General features: G+C 45.2%; 1 protein-coding gene across 3 annotated transcripts in view; it reads right to left on the reverse strand.

Annotated features, from left to right (window-relative positions):
* The window catches only part of CCDC146 (coiled-coil domain containing 146), a gene marked incomplete at its 3' end in the record, with an annotated part of 155,861 nt that overhangs the window by 128,757 nt on the left and 6,150 nt on the right, over positions 1-20,954 (reverse strand). Inside the window, exon 1 of one of the 3 annotated variants that reach the window (XM_082255149.1) lies at positions 17,617-17,745. The exons of 1 other annotated variant lie outside the window; for it this stretch is intronic. Of the gene's footprint in view, positions 1-17,616; positions 17,746-20,954 lie in introns of those variants that run through there. One more of the 3 variants, XM_082255150.1, reaches the window with a different exon arrangement.

A 20,954-nucleotide genomic window follows, 5' to 3' on the forward strand; every position in this document is an offset into this window, starting at 1 on the left:
TCCCGGAAGTAGGGATGGCTACCAGTCAATAACAGGTACCCGTTCCGCCCTCCCCCCCAAAAGGTGCTAAATGTGGCACTGGAGGGGGGAGGAGGAAGCAGATAAGCTGGGCTTTCACTTTTGGGTGGAACTCCGCTTTAACTAAGCAAGCTGAAGTTAGAAGCTGATTGGCTACCATGCACAGTTGCACCGGACTTTGAATTCTCCAGTTTAATTAAATCAACCCCTGTGTCCTTGTAAAGGCCCCCCACCCTTTGATACTTCTCTCTCCATTGCATCTCTGCTGTCCCTTGCGGTGTTGCAGCTCCCCCCAAAATACATGACAAAGGATTCCCAGAACACTGTGGGTGAGCTAAAGTGTGAGCACCGCAAACAAAGATTGCTTTAAGGCACTATTTTTCTGGTTGAAACATTGTACTGTGCCATGTGATAATAGATGAGTTAATGAAAAATGTGTTGCGCTATCAATATGAAGTGCATAAATTGAAACAAGTAAGATATTCCTAAATATCAAAAACTGTAAAAAAAAAAAAAAAAAAAAACAACATGTTAACATTCATAAATAATCTAGTAATCCATTTTTTGGTTTAGATAATAGATGAGTAACTGCTGTAATGGCTCATCAGGGTAAAACAACTAAAATAATAGAGACCATTCGTTTTTTAAAGTAAATACTAATTTAGTGTTCACATCAGTCATCCAATCATGTTCAAGCAAAACTCCTGTGTTTTTTTCCCCCTTGCACCTGATTGGGTGCTTAGTTCTAAAAACACAGATTTACCTGATTTAAAGCTAAGTAAACACAATTTACTCCTTTAGTATATCAACCTCATTAAATGCGGTAAACAGTGTAAACAAGAGGGTTCCTTTATCATAGCTACATTGCTTCACATGTTAACCACTTGCTACCCAAGCCAATTCTGACACTTTTCTCCTGCATGTAAAAATCATCTTTTTTTTTTTGCTAGAAATTTACTCAGAACCCCCAAACATTATATTTTTAGCAGAGACCCTAGGGAATAAAATGTTAGTTGTTGCAACTTTTTTTTTTTTTGAAAATCTTTTTATTGTTTCAACAGAAAAACATAACAACACAAAAACAATAGGTGCAAACAGGTTCACATAACAATCTTGCAGCGCATTGTCAACGTCAAGGCAATCAAACATGAAAAAAAAAATAATAAAAAGAAAGGGGGAAAAGTGGGCCCACGCAGGGGCATAAATACACTGGCAGCAAGAATACAACGATAATCAGTGTACAGCATAGGATAAGTAGTATAGTCCGGGCCGCCTCTCGGCCGGCCCCGGGTAGCGGTCTACGGAGCCCCCAAGCCGCCCCCGCCCAGACAGGCGGCAAGCAGCGGCACGGAGGAGTCCGCCAGCCACTTGGCCCAAACCCTGTCATGCTTTTTGGGGCATCCCCTGTGAGAATACGTGTCCTTGTACAACGGTATCACCGAATCCACCAGCGCCCTCCACCGCCGGAGCGGGGGAGGGGACCGCTGCCTCCAATGAAGTACTATGTTCTTCCTGGCGAAAAACAGGAGGAGACCCATGAGGGTGCGATCCGCCACCCTTGGGAACAGATCGTCCAGTAGGCCCAACAGGGCCGTCTTGGGCGAGGGGTCTATCGAAACCTGCAACACTCCGTTTGCAGCCGCGTAGACCCGAGACCAGTAATCAGACAAATCTGGGCAGGTCCAGAAAATGTGGATAAAGTCCCCGGGCGCATGGCCGCACCGCCAGCACTCCGGGGAGTGGGACTCATGCATTTTATGTAGGCGATGGGGAGTGAAGTACGCCCGGTGGGCGATCTTATACTGCACCATGCGGTCCCTCAGGGAGACCAGGATCTTAAAGGGGGAGTCCCACACCTGTTGCCAGTCCTCGGCGTCCATGTCCGGGACATCCCGAGTCCACCGATCTCGGAGACCCGAGAGCTCCGGAGAGAACACCCGAAGGAGATGGGCGTGCAGGACCGAGGCGGCGCGGGCGGAGCAGTCAAACCGAAGAACCCGCTCCAGATCCGACTGCACCACCCCCGCTCCCCCCCGCGGGAACTGAGCCCCGAAGGCATGGGACAACTGGAGATAACGGAAGAGGTGAGACGGGGGCACCCCGTGAGACTCACAAAGTTGGGCAAATGAAGGGAGGGAGAAGTCCGAGGACAGATCCGAAATCACCTTAATGCCGTATCTGGTCCAGGCCGCCGGGTCGGGGAGGGAGTACAAGTGGGGCAGAGTAGGGTTGATCCACAGCGGCGCCCTAGGGGAGACCGCGGTGCTCGGGTAAGCCTCCAGCGCCAGGCCCTGACGCCAGGCTCTGAGCGTCGTTAGCATGGATGAGGTCAAAGGATACGGAGCCTTGGGGCCCCGGAACAACAGATGCGACAGCGCCTCCATTGACCCCAGCACCGCCGCCTCCAGCACCACCGCGGAGTTGGAGGCATCAGGAGACAGCCACCACACCGCGGAAACCAACTGGGAGGCCAAAAAATATTTATGACAGTCTGGGAAAGCTAGACCCCCCTGTGACTGGGGTCTCATCAGCGTTGAAAACTTGTAGCGGGGGGGGCGAGGGCCCCACAAAAAGGAGGAGAAGAGCCTATTCAAATTGGTGAAGAAGGTTTTGGGGATCCATTGGGGTGAGTGGCGAAAGAGGTAGGTCAATTTAGGGAGGATCTTCATTTTTATCAGATTCACCCTGCCCAACAGGGAGAGGGGAAGGTTCTCCCATGCCTTCAGCCTGGCCCGAACATCCCGCACCACCGGGTCTAGATTAAGGGAAATAAATTCCGAGGGGTCCTTAGACACCCTCACCCCCAGATACATGAAACTGTCGACCCACTGTAGCGAGAGATCCGGCGGGGCAGCACTCCTGGCCGCCTCGTCGATCGCAAGCAGCTGGGACTTTGACCAATTCACCTTTAGGCCCGTCACCCTGGAGAAGCCGTCCAGGATGTCCAGAGCCCCCCGAAGGGAGGGACCCGCATCCTGCAAAAACAACAGGAGGTCGTCCGCGTACAGCGCCACCCTCTCCTCCAGCCACGCCACCCGAAGCCCCCGAACCTCCGGCGAGGTTCGGAGCGCCTCAGCCAAGGGTTCCATGGCGATGGCGAAAAGGGCCGGAGAAAGAGGACAGCCCTGCCGCGTACCTCTGGACAACAGGAACGAAGGGGACAGCCTTCCTCCCAACCGAATGGCCGCCCTTGGAGATCTATAGATTGTCTGCAACCATCGTATAAACAACAGGGGGAACCCCATTCTCCTGAGGACCTCCCACAGGAACAACCACTCCACTGAATCAAAAGCCTTCTCTATATCCAAGGAGGCGACCACCCGTGCACCGGAGTTCAAATGTTGAGTTTGCAAATTAGTATAAAGCCTACGCAGATTGACATCTGTGGATCTGTTGGCCATAAACCCCGTTTGATCCTGGTCAATCACGGAGGGGAGGATGGGGCGAAGTCTGGAGGCAAGAATTTTAGTGAGAACCTTGAGGTCATTATTAAGTAGGGCAATTGGGCGGTAGGAAGCGCACAGCTTTGGGTCCTTCGGGGGTTTAGGGATCAGGATAGTTGTTGCAACTTTTTATGTCACACGGCATTTGAACAGTAATTTTTTTAACACGTTTTTTTTAAACAGTTTCATGAATTAAAAACAAAACAAAACACTAGTTAGCCTGATTTTTTTATATATTATGAAAGATGATGTTACGCCGATTAAATAGATACCTAACATGTCACGCTTTAAAAATGCACACACTTGTGGAATGTCGCCAAACTTTGGTACTTAAAAATCTCCATAGGCGACGCTTTAAAAATGTTTACAGGTTACCTGATTCGATTTACAGAGGAGGGTTATTGCACTCACTCTAGCGTTTGTGGCGATACCTCACATGTGTGGTTTGAATTCCGTTTACATATGCGGGCGTGACGTACATATGTGTTCTTTTCTGCCTGTGAGCGCGAGGAGATGGGGACACTTTAAATATATTTTTTAATTGTTTATTTTACTTTTATTTTTATATTTTGACACCTTCCCTCTACATTTTTTTTTGATCACTTTTAATCCTATTACAAGGAATGTGAATATCCCTTGTAATAGGAATAGGGCATGACCTGTCTTCTTTACAGCGAGATCTGGGGTCTAAAAGTCCCCAGATCTCGCCTCTAGCCTGGAAAGCCTAAAAAAAAAATAGAAAAAAAAAAAGAAAAGCACCTCGGCTTCCTAGCTGAAGAAACAGCAGTGTTTAGATCTGCCGAGGCCGGATGTGATGTTATAATGTCGTGCCCAGTGTCTGAAGGTCATAGAGATGACCGGGGATCCATCTGGTCCTCGGTCAGCTCTATGGTAAATGGCCACCGCCGGCGATTTATTCTCCGGGTCGGCGATCGCATGGGCAAGCCGGGAGAAGCACCGAAGGGCGGCGGGAGGAGGGGGGGCATCCCCTCCTACCACCTGTAAAAGCAATCGAGCAGCTTAACAGCCACTATGATTGTTTTAACATGACAGAGAAAAAGATGAATGCCTGCAGCTGCAGGCATCATTCAGATATCCCCACTCAAAGTCTACAACTTCATTCGTTGTCCTTGGGCAGGAAGTGGTTAAACAGAGACTAACACTCCACCTGCTGCCTGAATAGAAAATTACAAGTATTATTATAAAATCATTTACAGGCACCTAACTAAAATAGGAAAAACATTGTTTACATTTTATATTTTTATAGCCCTGATTACAGCAAATAAAGAAACAAGATATTCAACCACTTTAAGTTTTATTTAGGAGAGTAGTAATTTGTATGGAGAGTTGTGGATAGGATCAATGGATATGTTTTAAAAATGTTGTGGTTATGCCCTTACAACGCAAATATCCCTTATATTCTGTTTAAAAATGTTTTATGCAGGTAAGTGGAGATTTTTTTCAAACTCTTTCTAGTTTCTCTCTTCTGTCTAGCTTTTTTATTTGACTTGAGGTATGCCCTTAACCTCTACACATAACTGTATATAAAAGCAGCTCTTTTTGCCTAGAGTTCTTCTTTAAGGGACCTTGTTGATATGCTGTTTTGTGTTAACTGGGGAAATGAAAGCTCAACTGACAATGGTTGAATTTACACAAAATACTGACCTTTGGCAAAGTTCCTTTATGAAACTCCGAGGAGACCTTTCACATTTTTTATCCCGTGAATAAGAATGCAACATAAGCTACAATTTATGCTGAATGTGTAAAAAAGAAAATAATAAATCTCAAGCACCAAAAGTGTTCAAAAAATAAATAATACTTATCAGAGCCATATATACTTTGAATACGTTAATATTTTGTATTTAATTGCATTGGGAATGAGACTGATCCCTTTATATTTATCTGTTCCAGCATTTATTTTTATTTTTTAACTTCGAATGAAAGCTATTATTCCTTAGAACAGCCTTTCTCAATGTTTTACACCTGAGGAACCCTTGACATAGTTTGAAGTCTCAGGAAGTCTTGTTAAAAATTAGAACTCCCATTATGTTATCATTATCAGTAAGTTACAAATATAATACACTGCTCAAAAAAATTAAAGGAACACTTTTTTAAGAGAGTATAACATCAAGTCAATTAAACTCCTGGGATATTCATCTGGTCAGTTAAGTAGCAGAGGGGGTTGTAAATCAGTTTCATCTGCTGTGGGGTTATGAAATTAACAACAGGTGCATTAGATGGCCAACAATGAGAAAACCTCCAAAAAAGGAATGGTTTTACAGGTGGAGGCCACTGACATTTTTTTCCCCTACTCATGTTTTCTGACTGTTTTTCACTAGTTTTGCATTTGGCTAGGGTCAGTGTCACTACTGGAAGCATGAGGTGATACCTGGACCCTATAGGGGTTGCACAGGCAGTCTAACTCCTACAGGATGGCACATCAATAGGTGCCATTGTCAGAATGTTTGCTGTGTCTCCCAGCACAGTCTCAAGAGCATGGAGGAGATTCCATGAGACAGGCAGTTACTCTAGGAGAGCTGGACAGGGCCAAAGAAGATCCTTAACCAGTATCTGCTCCTTTGTGCAAGGAGGAACAGTATGAGCACTGCCAGAGCCCTACAAAAAACGTCCTCCAGTGGGCTCTGGGCTCACTGCCTGGCACCGTTGAGCTTGATTGGTCTTTGCCAATTAACACCAGAATTGGCATGTCAGCCACTGGCACCCTGTGCTTTTTACAGATGAGAGCAGGTTCACCCTGAGCACATGTGACAGACGTAAAAGGGTCTGGAGAAGCAGTGGAGAACATTATGTTGAACATCGTTCAACATGACCGGTTTGGTGGTGGGTCAGTGATGGTCTGGGGAGGCATATTCATGGAGGGACACACAGATCTCTACAGGCTAGACAATGGCACCCTGACTGCCATTAGGTATCAGGATGAAATCCTTGGACCCATTGTCAGACCCTACACTAGTGCAGTGGGTCCTGGGTTACCCCTGGTGCACGACAATACCTAGCCTTATGTGGTGAGAGTATGCAACAAGTTCCTGGAGGATGAAGGAATTGATACCATTGAATGGCCCCCATGCTCGCCTGAACTAAACCAATAGAACACCTCTGGGGCATTATGTTTCCGTCCATCCGACGACACCAGGTTGCACCTCAGTTTGTTCAGAAGCTCAGTGATGCCCTGGCCCAGATCTAGGAGGAAATATCCCAGGACACCATCTGTTGTCTCATTAGGAGCATGCCCCGACATTGTTAGGCATGCCTACAAGCATGCGGGGGCCATACAAACTACTGAGTTTCATTTTGAGTTGCTGTAATGAAATTTCAGCAAAATGGACAAGCCTGCTGCATCATTTTTTCACTTTGATTTTCAGAGTGTCTTTGAATTCAGGCCTCTGTAGGTTGATCATTTTCATTTCTATCAAGTGATCTGGCATTCTTTAGTTCCTAACACATTACCCAGTCCATATCAATATAGATATCCAGCGTGATATTTTTCCCCATTAGGATCTGACTTGTTTTCAAAGCGTTCCTTTAATTTTTTTGAGCAGTGTATAAATTAAAAGATTAAAATAGAAGTATGGACAAACATTTATACTCACCTTGGTGGATGCAGCTCTGCAGTGAGGACTGAGCGATTAGATACCACTGATCGCTCAGTTCTCCTCTCAGATCTGAGCAGAGGGCTGGAACTGTTAGTAACTGGCTCTCTGTTCTGCCCCTCCAGCACTCACTGGAGCACTGGGCTGTGGAGGGGGCAGGAGGGGCTGGCTCAGGCTCTCAGAGGATCACTGAGAGGCTGAGCCAGCTGCCAGTCCAGATATCTGGGTGGATCCTGACCATATGATTGGGATCTTTAAAGAGCCTGGTCCGCCTCTGTGACTTCAGCCAACAGAAGACTTTAGCCCACTGTCAGCTCAAAACAGGACACAGAAGTGCAGGAGAACTGAGTGCATACCCGTGACCTACAGGCAGGCCTGACTCAAGACATTGTGCTGCCCCCCCAAAAAAAAAAAAAAAAAATTGCACCCACCAAAAGGCCCCCACATCAATTATTTTATATCATATTAATTAAAACTAAAATAAAATTTATCTAGAAGTCATATTTACATGCAACAGCACCTTGTCTATGTGCAGAATTTATTAGGGGCTGCATTGGTGGGGGGGGGGATAGGGGCTGCTTTGTGGGGTATAGGGACAAACAAAACAAAACAAAAAAAAAGTACCGTATATACTCGAGTATAAGCCAACCCGAGTATAAGCCGAGGCCCCTACTTTTACCACAAAATGATGGGAAAAATGATTGACTCGAGTATAAGCCTAGGGTGATAATGCAGGGTAGCGGGCATGGTACAAGGAGAATGCAGGGTGGCAGGCATGGTACAGGAGAATGCAGGGTGGCAGGCATGGTACAGGAGAATGCAGGGTGGCTGGCATGGTACAAGGAGAATGCAGGGTGGCTGGCATGGTGCAAGGAGAATGCAGGGTGGCTGGCATGGTACAAGGAGAATGCAGGGTGGCTGGCATGGTACAAGGAGAATGCAGGGTGGCTGGCATGGTACAGGAGAATGCAGTGTGGCTGGCATGGTACAGGAGAATCCAGGGTGGCAAGCATGGTACAAGAGGATGCGGGGTTGCGGGCATACTAGTGCGGCTGTGTTTCACTTACCTGTTCCAGAGGCACCTTCATTTTAAAAATGGTGCCGCCCGGAGCTGACACGTCATTGCGCACGCGCCGCCGCAGCTAGGGAAAGCTGGTATACATTCGGCTATTCCCGGCCTGTCCCGAGTGGTGGCGGCGCATGCGCGGTGACATGTATACGCCAGGCGGCGCCATTTTTAAATCTTAAACACGTTGGAGCAGCCGGGAACTTTTTTTTTTTGTTGACTCGAGTATAAGCCGAGAAGGACGTTTTCAGCACAAAAGAATGTGCTGAAAAACTCGGCTTATACTCGAGTATATACGGTAATAACTTTATTTAATATAAAAGTCATGGCTATTAGCCAATAGTTCAGCTGTCGCTAGGGTTTATTCTTCAACCAATCAGGCTGTTATCTCTCCTCTAAGATTGCCTACAATTACTAGAGTGCTACTTTTTGTTATATGATGATTTTTTTTTTAAGTTCTTAATTTTCCAAAAAGAAAATGACAACTTCAAAAAATTTGCCATGCCTCTTACTAAATACATCGAACTGTCTACTTTCCAAAAAGGGGTCATTTGGGGGATATTTGTACCGTTATTGCGTTTCGGGCCTCAAGAAATTAGATAGGCCGTCAGTACATCAGGATTGATCAATTTTCAGATATATACCATAGTTTGTGGAAACACTTTCCTACAGACTAAATAATATACACTGATTTGGGTTATTTTCATCAAAGAAATGTAGCAGAATAAATTTTGACCTAAATTTATTAAGAAAGATTCATTATTTGCAAAAAATTTTAACAGAAAAGTGTGTTTTTTTTTTCAACATTTTAGTTTTTTTCGTTTATTTAGCAAAAAATAAAAAAACTCAGTGGTGATTAAATACAACCAAAGGAAAGATCTATTTGAGTGAAAAAACTGATATAAATTTGTAATGGGTACAGTGTTGCATGACTCTGCATTTGTCATTCGAAGTACGACAGTGCAAAATTGGCCTGGGCAGAAAGGGGGTACAAGTGCCCGTTATTGAAGTGGTTAAAGTGCGCTTCAGCTCCAGTTTGTAAAGGTTATACACAGATCTTATTGGGAGTGCTGACTTCCACTTTAAACAAGCTGCTAATAGGCTTCAGCAACCTTTTAACAAGCCTAAATTGGTGCTGAAGCCTACAACCAGCTTGTTTAAAGTGGCAATCAGCACTCTCATTAATAATCGTGTTGTGTGTCTTATGCAGCTAACTGTTTAACAAAAAATTTTTTTACATAGAAAGTATAAAGACACACAGACACAAGTTAAAAACTCAAGATACTCCCAAAATGATCTTCAAAACATAAATAAATACATCCCACACTACGGTATAAATCAATGAATCAAAAAACATATATAAAGTAAAAACTTGGGTTTTGTTTTTGAAAAAAAAGTGAGCTTGTCTCTGTCCCAACCATCCAAGCCTCTTCGTTGATCCACAATAGTATCACAATAGCTGGTTCGACCAAAGGTTTGAAAAAACATTTTAGCCTCTAAATTTCAGTTACTAGAGTCCAGCTCAAGTCAACGGGAATTCAAAGCAGGCCCCTAAAGAGTGTATTTCATGGCAGCAAATGATACAAAATTGTGCAGAAAGGTTTAGGTAGCTCATAGCAACCCTGCCAGATGGGAAAATGGAGCCAAAAAGAAAATGAAAAATTGGATTGCGGTGTCTGGGAAATAAGAAGAAAATTAGCACCAGTTCTTAGCAGCCCAAACTATATAACCTTTCTAGAAAAAGATTGTTTTCCCATAAGTTTGGGGGGTAGGGAAACCTTTGGGGTGCTCAGACAGCAGCAGCAAGGATATGGCCAGAAACAGTGTAAGCTCAAAAAGTATTGTATGCCAAAGATACAAAGAGTTTGGGCCTGATAGGTGGCAAGAACCTTGGGGTTTCAAGGCAACAAGAGTAGTAGGCACAGGTAAACCACCGATTTAAAAAATTGTACCAGTGATAGCAAGATATTGCCAAGAGATTGGGCCTGTTAGGTGGCAGGATCCTTGAAGTGGCAAGGTAGCAGCAGTAAGCATAGGTGCACAGGTAGAACCCATCCCCATTCCAAACACTGCACTAGGGGAATTAAGATATTGTTCAGTGTTTGGGCTTGATGGGTGCCAGTAGCCTTCAGGTGGCAAGGTAATTAGAGCAGTAGGCATAAGTATGTAGAACTACCCCGCAAGGGTTGCTGATCACAGGTGTCCCCATTCCTGCACAGCTAGGTGACAAGCATTTCCCACTTTCATCCAGCCACGAGGAACAGTCTTTGAGCTTGATTTTTGTTGTTTTATTAGGTTAGGGGTAATAACATTGATGGGGAATAGGAATTATGGGATGCTCAGCTTGACTGCAACAATAAACAGGGACAACTTCCTCCCTATCAATATCAAAAGTAAATCCACGCAAAACCAATGTGACAAAAAATGTGCAAATAATTATGAATGGCCGCTGTCACTACACTAAAAACATAAACTAACTAAACTTCAAACAGTGCTGCACCACAAATATATGAATAAATCAGTGTAATATTACAAATCTAAATGGTGAAATGATACTCAAAGTGAAAAAAATAATCCCATGATCAAGTGCCCAAATTAGAGTCCATATATTGTCAGTATATCTTAATAAAATTAGTCAACATGATGATCCACCATCCAGTGCAAACAAACAATGATGTGCTAGTGCTCTCCTCCATCTGTGCAGTCAAGCCGCTCATCTCATATTTTGACCCCTGTGTTACCAGTGGGTAAAAATCAGCGGTTCCCCTCTGGGGACAGGTGATAGATCCGGTAATCCTCTGTGGCCTAATCTCCTTTCAGCCAGCTCTATGAGCTTCGATACCAGTCACAGGTATATAAGGGAACAAAAAAATGGCAGAATCTAGTGCTCTCTATTAGATTAAAATGTATTGTACCATAAAAAAAAGCTATCAAACACTCATAAGTGTGGCACTTAAGCAGTGCAGGCTAATCTGGCATAAAACATAAGTATCTCTTCAGTTGAGATGGCCGCGATGTGACGTCAGTGCATAGGCTCCGTCCCCTATATGCTTTACGTCAGGGCGTAGACTTCTTCAGAAGGGGTGCCCCGCGGCCATCCCAACTGAAGAGATACTGTCCTGTGTCTGTCCTCTTTGCTCCCTCCTGCTCCTCAGGCAAGATTCCTTTCATACCGTGATGCTGTTAGGATCTTACCAAGCTGGCCCCAGCCCAGCTTGGAGGCAGAGCCCCCCCCCCCCCCCGGGTCCCTCCTAGGCCACCGACAGACACCCTAGCACTAAATCTTCCACCCAACTCCCCTGCTGGCATGGCTCCTCCATAGTTAAGGGCTGACCTAGCCACCCTGCTGCGAGCATTCTGCCTGGGAATTGGCCAAGTTCCCTCAAGTATGCAGATCAGTCCTCTTTGCCTCCACCAACTAACTTCTAGAAGTTTCTGAAAACTTCTAGATCCAGGGGGAGGTAACAGAGGCCTGCATCTGTGAGTCAACTAGCCTGACCTGTAGTAAACCCTGACCCAATTTCTGACTCACAAACTAACCATGAGTCATACATAAACTTGTCTGCATTAATCTAGTAGCACTCTAGAGGGTGCTACAAGTACATTAGTGGTGTGACCCACTTAGTAGTGTGAACCGCTCCAAAAACTGTACCAAGGATTTCTCCAACTTTGGGCCTGGCAGGCTGCAACAACCTCTCCTTACACTGCCTTCACCTTCTCAGCCAAAGCGAAGAGTGAGGAATGCTGGGAGGAGACTCCCAATTATACCAGATGGGATAGAACATTATCCAGTGTCTCAGATTTGTCTTGCAGAGGTTACATGGCTTTCAGAAGCCTTAGGGGAACCAAACTAACAAAAAACACTGACATTTAAAGTCAGATTCAGCTTCAAATTTTACTTCATGAAATTTAGTTCCGAATTTAACACCTTCCAATTTTTTTGATCAAATCTAATAAGAAGGCTTGGAAAGAAGGAAAATGTAAAAATTTACATATGATTTCAACTCAGTTTTGTTTGTAATGGTAACCTTTTCTTATGCATTTTGTCACAAAGGCACGTATAGGTTTACTTTAATTGGTCAGGAGTGCAGGTAATGACTTCAATCAATATCTTTTAAGGAAATATATGTAACGCTCCTGCGTTTTTATAGTAAGCTGGATTTGCAGCTGCAGAATCTCCACTCAGTAGTCATGTAGAGATGTGTTGAAATACCAGATCCAACTCTCCAGACTCATCACTGTGGGCCTGTCTGCTTCAGCACACAGATATACACACACTCAATAAGATGTTCCTGGAGTGATGGGATGTATATGACAGTATGGAGGTGATGTGCTGAAGGGACAGGTGTGAGCAGTGACAGCAATGATAAGCACTTGATAGTAATGTTCAGGAGAGTAGTAGATGGTAATAGGTAGAATGTAGATAGGTTAGTAATCATGTATGGTAACAGGTGGTGAGGACAGTAGATGACATATACAGGATAGACTAACCCAGTGCAAGGATAGATGGTAGTAGACTCAAGAGCTAGCAATCTATGTAACAGTGCAGATGATAGAATTAGTATGCATAGATAGTAACAGTCCTTAATGTGCAGAAGATAGATAGTGTAAGTTAGTTATGGAGGAATCCCCTGTGGGGTACTTATCACTAGTAAGGTTAGTAAGTAGAGGGGTCCGGTAGTGAGGGAGTGATCCAGTAGCGAGATACGGGATCAGTAGCGAGGTTCCGGTCTGTTCCAGGTAAAGAGAATAGCTGGAGGCTCCGGCAGCATAAGACAAGGCTTGTGAGCATGCGGTAACATTGAACGAACAATGTGAGAGAGGAAGCCGGCGATTGAAATAGCCGCTCAGAGCGGCGCTCAGCGATGATGTCATCCGGCTTAAAGGTATATGCGTTCCACCTAACTAAAAAGGTGGGACGCAATATGAAAAGGAAAATGGGCAATAAGGGTACCAAAGGTACCAGAATCTTACAATATAATAAGTACAGGTTGTCCAAGAAGTACACAGTGATTCAGAGTAATAACAATAGTAGTCAGTAGTCATGCAGCCTGCTAGCCCCTCCCATCCTATTTATTAGCTACAGCTCCTTAATGCTAGGTTCATACGGTGCAGTCTCTGAAAAGTGATCCATGGTGGATTGCTTTTTCTGAGTCCAGTAGAACAGCAACTTTCAGGCTTTCAGGATGTGATAATCCCACCTCCTGAATTCTCCCCCCCCCCCCCCAAACGGTGACTTTGAATTGAAACTAATGAACATAAACTGTGAGCCAAGCATAAGAGCCATTTCACACTGAGGCACTTGAAAAATGCCCATAAAATTCTGAGCTTTTCATAAGATTTTAAGGCATTTCCCATTCATTTAAGTGGAGAGGGACGTTTTTGGTGTGCTTTTTTTAGTGCTCCAAACATGCTCCAAAAATGCTGCTTGCAGGACTTTTTTCACCACCCTGCCAGCACACTGCGCCAGTGTGAAAGCATTAATTGATTTTAATAGGAATAGGTTTTTGCAAGCTTTTCAGGCACTTTTTTGCAGCACCAAATAGCTTGAAAAGTGCCTCAGTGTGAAAGGGCTCCTAGGCTTATGGTTATGGCATGGTCCCATTGACTTCAATAACTGAGTTTTACAGGTGGTGCCATCTGTAAACTCAACACGTCAAATTAAAATGCTTTGCGTTCGTAGCATGTGATGCCCCCAGGTGCTATATTAGGCTTTTAGTGAAGGGGGACAGTAAAAATGCAGCTAAGCTGGACTAGATCCTGCAATGCCTGCATAGGAGGTTCTCGTGGGGGCTGCATTTCTGGCATCTCTCTCATGTGCCCAATGTCTTGATGCTGCAAATGCCCCAGTCTTAGCCTGTAAGAACATTGTACAAAGTGCAGTTCCAATGCAAAGACAGGATAATAAGTCTTCTTTTCTATCATGGCAGTGTGGCTGTGTGCGCCAAAAAAGTTTGGCATGCTATACTTTTATCTGTGCAACTTGGAGAGATGCAACCCACTGCATCACACTGTGCCATGGCCAATAAAATGAATGAAATGTTACAGTCTAACATGCTTTTTTACAGCGCATCAACACCTGCTGCCTTTAGATCATACACCAGCGGCCATGCGGTAGTGCATGCTACCTGGGATTCAAAGGAAGCCTTCACTGGAATCAATACAAAGGCTGTCATTGCTGATCACTAAGGATGACCTGATACATGTTTGGATCCTAGCTGCATACATGTGTATACAAAGTACATGTGTATAGGTGCAACTGCAGTGAGGGGAATGCTGCTTATGATTGGACCGCTTCCTGGTGGGCTTGCTCAGGTGAGTTCAGACTAGGATCCTAATTCCTACTAATCACCTTGTGAGAAGAGAACTAATGACTTGCACAACTGAAATGAACTTTAAAGAGCAATGAACTGCAAAGGTTTTTTAAGCATCACCATGGGTCCCCTTGAAGTCTAGGATCCCAGGCATTCTCCTGTTCTGCCCTTATTATAATCCATCACTGGGAGTGTCCCTGCCTGTGCTCTAAATGAGGCAATGTGTGCCCACTATATAGGTCACTAGGGCTGTCACAGACATCACCATGGGCGTGCACATGGGGTGTGCCAGTTGTGCCTGGGCACACTCTAATCACTATGTGCAGTGTGGATTCTCCCTACTGCCCAGGCTTTCCCCGAGTTGCAGAAAGATGGTGTTCCTATTTTCCCTTTGTCCCGTGGATTGGATGGCATAGAGGCGGTCCATTTCCATCCGAATGCCCCATTGGGGAGAATGGGACTGTGTCTGTGTCTGCTCTGCTTAGCGGAGTGGACACTGACCTGTCATCCGCCTGTTCAGCGGGGATCAATGGAGAAATCCTCTGCTGAGCAAGTAGAATCTGCGTAGTGTAGGTGCCCTTGATAAAGGGGCCTAACACAGGAGGGCTGTGAGGACTTGTGAGTGCAGATCTTGGTGACTTTTTTTGCTGTTAACCCCTGGTGTACTAATACTAAAGCTTGTCTGGCTGGGCACATTGCTTATAATGTTCCAGTGCTGTCCATTACCTGAGCTATTGTTAACCGCTTGCCGACCGCCGTAAGTACATATACCCGTACGTCACTTGCCTGCGAGCAAATAGGGGGCGAGCGCGCGCCGCCGGAGGCGCGCTCCCGCCCCCGCTAGCTCACTGGGATCCCCGCGCGTGTGACCGGCGGACCCGATGTCCGCCGGTCACTCGCGATCGTCAGTTACAGAGGGAGAAAGGCAGGCGGCTAATGTAAACAAAGCCGCCTGTCATTCTCCCTTGTGTAACAGCAGAGATCATACGGTCCTGCTATGTAGGATCGTAGATCCCTGCTGTTACATGAAAAGCCACATCCCTGCACAGTAAGAAACACACACCTAGGGACACACTTAACCCCTCCTTCTCCAATAAAGTTAACCCCTTCCCTGCCAGTGTCATTTTTACAGTAACAGTGCATATGTATAGCACTGATTACTGTAGTAATGTCACTGGTACCCCCAAAAGTGTCAAAAATGTCAGTCAAGGCTCCAATCTGTCCGTCGCAATGTCGCAGTCCCGCAAAAAAAAAAAAAAATCGCAGATCGCCGCCATTACTCATTAAAAAAAAAAACAATAAAAATGACAAAAATCTTTCCCTTAGTTAGTAAACGCAATAACTTTTGTGAAAACCAATCAAAATATGCTTATTGGGATTTTTTTTACCAAACATATGTAGCAGAAAACAAATTGGCCTAAAATGTTAAAAAATTTTGATTTTTACATTTTTTTGGGGGAATTTCATATAAAAAAAATGTGAAAAATATTGTTATTTTTGCAAAATTGTCGCTCTTTTTTTGTTTATAGTGCATGATCAAAAAATCGCACAGGTGATCAAATACCACCAAAAGAAAGCTCTGTTTGTGGGAAAAAAAGGACGTCAATTTCATTTGGGTACAGTGTCGCACGACCGCGCAATTGTCCGTTAAAATCACGCATTGCCGAATCGCAAAATACCCCCTGGTCAGGAAGGGGGTAAAATCTTCCGGGGCTTAAGTGGTTAAAGGGAACAGATCTAAGAAGAAGCTGCAGCAGTTCCTAGTATTATTGTTCAGTGTTCTGGTGTATCCCACAGAGGGTTGCCACCTCATCCCTTTAAACCAGCACACATATTAATTACACAGGTTCTGAGGCTGATATAATGCACATAAGGCTCCTTTCACACTATCCGTCCGTCGGACAGATTCCATTTTTCTCAGCGGGGGATCGAGCCGCCGATCCCCCGCTGAGCAGTAGAATGACAGCCAGGGGCAGACTGGCAATTTTCAGCCCAGGGGGCAAGTACAAACCAGAGGCCCATGGTGCAGCAACTCGGCCCCCTTCTCACTCTTCCTCTTCCCATCCTCCTCCTGACCCCCATTCCAGGCTGAAGCTCGGCTCCAGGTACTCTCTACTCACCTGCTGAATCCGGGTTCCCAACCTGGCCAGCAGGGGGCGGTTGGGGGGGAGCTGGGACAGTTCAGTTTGGGTTGGCCAAGGGAGGAGAGTCTCCAGTGGGGCATGGAGCCGGCCTCTGCTCAGACACAGTTTACACTATCCATGCTGGAGGGAGGGCAGCACTCTGTCCTTGTCTTCATCCCACACTCAGCAGGTCCGTGGCAGAGACTTTTTACTTCTCTTCACCAGGGATCCTTTAGGCATGTCTGTGGCAGAAGCGGTGCAGCCTTTTTATGGTGTATCAGAGCGGCCCAGGGGGAAATTGCCCCCCTGCCCCCTGGCCCAGTCCTCCCCTGATGACAGCTGTTCTCCACACTGTGTGCGGAGACACAGCTGTCAGTTCCCCATGCATCTCTATGGGGGAAATCGGATGGGAACGGACTGTCTGTCTGTTCTCATCGGATCCGATCACTTTGGAAAATAGGGTTTCCATCCATCCAGATTGGATGGATCGGATCGGGTCGGATGTCAGCGGACATGTCTCCGCTGACATCCGATCCCCCATAGGGATGCATGGGGGGACCGTTTAGATCCGCCAAAAAAACGAACAGGCGGATCTGAACGGTCCGCCTGTGTGAAAGGGGCCTTAGGCACTAAGTGAGTTTAATTACCACCCTAATCAGCCCCAGAACCTGTGTAATTAAGGTGTGTCCTGGTTTAAAGGGATGAGGGGGCAACCCTTATCCTACACCTCCCTGCCCTATCCATGTTATTCAGCAATTAATACAGAAAATACTGCTCATTGAGCCAGAGGAATGCCAGGCTGCCTCTGCCCTACAGAGGGAGGATCCTGGGAGAAATCAGGGAGGAGCACTACATATTCATTGGGGGATAGAAATATTAGGTTGAATAAAGAACACAGATTTGAGTTGTGAGTCTGTGCCAGAATAATTGCTTGTGTTAGATGTCACTGAGTGTTACTGGATCACAACAAATAATTATAGATTGGCAGCATTGGTTAATGAAAGTAAATGAAAGTATTGTACCGTGATTATATTCCTTTACCGTGTGAAGCAGCAGCGCCCCGAGCTGTGACTCAATCAAGACTTTCTCCCCTCGCTATGGTCTCAGGCTCCGCTACAATCGCCGCATGATCAGGGTTCAGGGATTCCTTATTGCTGAGCGAGCGTCCATCTCCATGGTAACAGGGAGGCATTCAGCCAGGGTGTAAGAACATGAGAGGACTGGCCAATTAGGAAAGCGGGAGGGCGTGGCTTAATACAATCTGTGCTTCTTCTAAGTATCGGGGCGGATGTTCTATAGAAGCGGAGTGTAGATCGCAATCACGGCTGCTGAGCGCGGCTATTGAACGCTGCTTCTCCGCCGCTATTCCCCCAATTCCTCTTCATTAACACAAGCAGCATTTCTTTCCGTGTGATCCATGGCTGGGCCAGGCTCCTGTACCAGAGAACAGTACAGGGCTGTCCTACAGGGGTGACAATGCAGCATTCATACTGATGGGTGTCGCTGGTGGTAACAATTTAATAACTGGATGCCACCGATTGTTCTTGTAATTTATGCAAGCCGGGTGTCACAGTACATAGAGCTCCTTGGAGCTGGTTGCTATGAGTTCATAGACTGCAAAGCGCATACTAACTGGGTGGGCTTACTGACCTCTGCACTATTTACTACTGACTTCTGTACATCATGTACTATTGTGTGTTACATACTACTGACCCCTGCAATGAGGGTTACATACTACTGACCCCTGCAATGAGGGTTACATACTACTGACCTTTGTACTGTGCATTACATACTACTGACCCCTGCAATGAGGGTTACATACTACTGACCTTTGTACTGTGCATTACATACTACTGACCCCTGCAATGAGAGTTACATACTATTGACCTTTGTACTGTGCGTTACATACTACTGACCTTTGTACTGTGCGTTACATACTTCTGACCTTGGTACTATGCGTTACATACTACTGACCCCTGCAATGAGAGTTACATACTATTGACCTTTGTACTGTGCATTACATTCTACTGACCTTTGTACTGTGCGTTACATACTACTGACCCCTGCAATAAGAGTTACATACTATTGACCTTTGTACTGTGCGTTACATACTAGTGACCTTTGTACTCTGCATTACATACTACTGACCTTTGTACTGTGCGTTACATACTACTGGCCCCTGCAATGAGAGTTGCATACTATTGACCTTTGTACTGTGCGTTACATACTACTGACCTTTGTACTCTGCATTACATACTACTGACCTTTGTACTGTGCGTTACATACTACTGACCCCTGCAATAAGAGTTACATACTATTGTCCTTTGTACTGTGCGTTACATACTACTGACCTTTGTACTCTGCATTACATACTACTGACCTTTGTACTGTGCATTACATACTACTGACCCCTGCAATGAGAGTTACATACTATTGACCTTTGTACTGTGCGTTACATACTACTGACCTTTGTACTGTGCGTTACATACTACTGACCCCTGCAATGAGAGCTACATACTGTTGACCTTTGTACTGTGCATTACATACTACTGACCTTTGTACTCTGCGTTACATACTACTGACCCCTGCAATGAGAGTTACATACTATTGACCTTTGTACTGTGCATTACATACTACTGACCCCTGCAATGTCCATTACATACTACTGACCTTTGTACTGTGTGTTACATACTACTGACCTTTGTACTGTGCATTACCTACCACTGACCCCTGCAATGTGCATTACATACTACTGACCTTTGTACTGTGCTTTACATACTACTGACCCCTGCAATGTGCGTTACATACTGCTGAACTTCGTACTGTGTGTTGCATACTACTAACCTTTGTACTGCGCGTTGCATAGTACTGACCTTTGTACGGTGTGTTTCATACTATTCACCTTCGTATGATGTGTATAATACTACTGACCTACTGTGCATTACATACCACTGACCCCAGCAATGTGCGTTACATACTACTGACTTTTGTACTGTGCGTTACATACTACTGATTCCTGCAATATGTGATAAATACTATTGAGCTTTGTACTGTGCGTTACATACTACTAACCTTCGTACTATGCGTTACCTACTACTGACCCCTGCAATGTGCGTTACCTACTACTGACCCTTGCAAAGTGCATTACATTCTATTGACCTTTGTACTGTGTGTTACATACTACTGACCCCTGCAATGTGCGTTACATCCCACTGACCTTTGTACTGTGCATTACTTACTACTGACCTCTGAACAGTAGTAAAAAACCCATTCCCAGACTACCATACTACTGACCCGTGTACTGTGTGTTTCCTACTAAGGACTTCTGGACTCTGCATTACTTACTACTGACCTCTGCATTACATACTACTGACCTCTGGACTCTGCATTGCATACTACTGACTGCTAAATTCTGCGTTACTTACTACAGACCCCTGCACCCCAAATTGCACACTAGTGACCTCTGGATTCTGCATTAATTTCTCCTGACTCCTGCATTGCATACCACTGACCTTTGAACTATGCTTTTCTTTCTCCTGGCCCCTTCACTCTGCGCTACATAGTACTGACCCCTGCACTCTACATTACATACGCCTGACCTCTGAAGTCTGCATTACTTACTCCTGACCCCTGCCCTCGACATTGCCTACTATAGTGTTCTGAACACTGCGTTACTTACTCTTGACCTTCTGAATTACTTACAACTGACCCCACATTAATATTAATAATATAATAGTCCCAATCGCATGACAAAGTGATCCAGTGCAGGTTTTAAATCGGTGCAACTTCACATCAGGGGTGTCTTGTGTATTTTCAGTGACTCTTTAAGTGTGGCCGGTGTTATGGGTCAAGGTGCTCCCCTCACGCCCAGGACCACACTTACCAGAAGGGGGAACCCCTACAGGAGTAACAGGCCTATACTCCAAATTGGATGTGGCTCCTATGCCCCTCAATGGTCATCACTTGGCTCCTCTGGTTATGACATCACTGGGGATCCTATCACCCTTGGATAACTGGGAACACCACTTGGGGTCTTGTGGTGTATACTCTCAATGACCAGGTATAGTCCGGGTACACCTTTGTGTCAGCGATGCCACCTGCACCATCCGTAGAATAAGTCAGGAGCCTGGGAGCTTGCACCGATGTGAAGTTGCACCGATTTAAAACCTGCACTGGAGCACTTTGTCATGCAATTGGGACTATTATATTATTAATATAGTTGCACCGATATATAATCCTGCACTGGAGCACTTTGTTGTGCGATTGGGGCTATTATAATATTTTTTTGGAGAATCATACCTCACTTTATAAAAGTTATAGACATCTTATTGTACATATCTCTCTGCAATTTTCCACCTCTTTTGCTACGTATTTGGAAT

The sequence above is a fragment of the Pelophylax lessonae genome (genome assembly GCF_965119305.1).
Source record: "Pelophylax lessonae genome assembly, chromosome: 4".
NCBI lineage: Eukaryota > Metazoa > Chordata > Amphibia > Anura > Ranidae > Pelophylax > Pelophylax lessonae.